The sequence below is a fragment of the Egretta garzetta genome, unplaced genomic scaffold, assembly GCF_000687185.1.
Source record: "Egretta garzetta isolate BGI_Z169 unplaced genomic scaffold, ASM68718v1 scaffold732, whole genome shotgun sequence".
NCBI lineage: Eukaryota > Metazoa > Chordata > Aves > Pelecaniformes > Ardeidae > Egretta > Egretta garzetta.
The window spans coordinates 44065-45640 of NW_009259029.1; positions in this window are offsets into that span (position 1 = coordinate 44065).

The window sequence follows — 1576 nt, forward strand, 5'->3', positions numbered from 1 at the left end:
TTAGTGAAGAGGAGGGGTCCAGTTTCTGACGACAGTGATTTACTGGACAGTATATGAGGTGTCTAAGCAAAGCATTCACCTTCCAGTAATCCAGTGAACATACCACAAACCAGGCCATTTCATTTGCCTGCTTTGCTGCTGTGTCCAAGCTCTGTTGTGTCCGTGAGCACCCATCAACACTGCTTCTAATCCATGTTCAGTATGTCTATTTCTAGGTGAATCTGCCCCTGCAGAAGCTGTTTCTCCAGCAAGATGCCACATCACAAGCACCTGGAGAGCACATCTGTCTCCTACATTGCTGGTGACTGCCCAGAGTGTAGAAAGGAGGAGAGCACAGGCCCACACCTCCATGTCTCCCTCTTCTTCCTTGCAGACTTGTGAATGTTGTCGTCTGCAGTTTCTTGACCAAAGGACCTACAGACTTTTAACTTTCTGTGTGTGCTTCTTGAACTTTCTTTTGACAAATCAAAACCTTTTCCTGCATCTTGACATGATGTAATGCCTTGTCCCCATGATGATTCTTGTATATTTTACAGAACAGCCCCCTTTTGCATCCTTTCCCTCAATAAAAAAGGCTAACTTGGTCTTTCTCAGCTACCTAGGCATCCATTTTCATGACATTTGTAGGAATATTGTCTTCACACCTCTGTCATAGATGGCCATATCTGGCATTCTTAAGCCATTTCTTACGTTGGGGTGGTCTGACAAACAGGCACACTGCAGTGCTAGTTTGTCTTGTTTACATAGAAATATGGACAAAATAACCTTGAAACAAGATGCTGCTTTTTTCTGGTTTTGCTGGGATTTTTTTTCAATCTTCTTTTGTAACGGGTGGCATTAAAGGCCTGAGCTAGTTCTCCATAACTGAGTTTTTGTTCTTGTGAATGGGATGATAATTTACGAAGCTGTAGAGGAAAATGGATGTGGGGCAGGCACTTTCTGAGATAGTACCAAAATTTTATCTAGCATCTTCTTCTGTGTAAGGGGAGTCAAGATGGGCAAAGACACTTCTTTCTGTGTGCAGTGATCCTCTTTTATAAATAGTGCTTCCCATATATATATGGACGTCTGTCCAGGTGAAGAATCACTCCTTTTCACTCATGGGAGCCTCATCCACTGTTTCTGTCCTCTCTTTGGCTCCTCTTCCTAATCCTCAAATCAATTGCCTTTCTTTTTTTCTCCTTTCGGTGAAACTGTGGATCTCATGGAAAGATTTTTGCAGAGAATGTGCATGGACATAGATTAGTTGCTCATCCCTTATGTATCTGACCCTTCATGCTATTATTGCTGCTCACAGAACACACTATATACTGAACAGATATTTAGTATCCAATTACATTTAAAATGGAGAGAAAGGAAATGGAGGAAGATAAAGAGTAGAAAGTAAGAAGGAAAAAGCTGCTTGATTTTCTGCTTTCCTCTATGACTCTATACTAGAGTTTGAAGTAAGGGAGTCAGTCAGGCATGAATGGCTATTATTTCATTTACATCCCCTTGTAGATTTGAATGTGATTTATGGTATGTTTACTTGTTACTTTGTAAACTGTGTAGCTGCTTTTTTTTTTTTTTTTTTTTT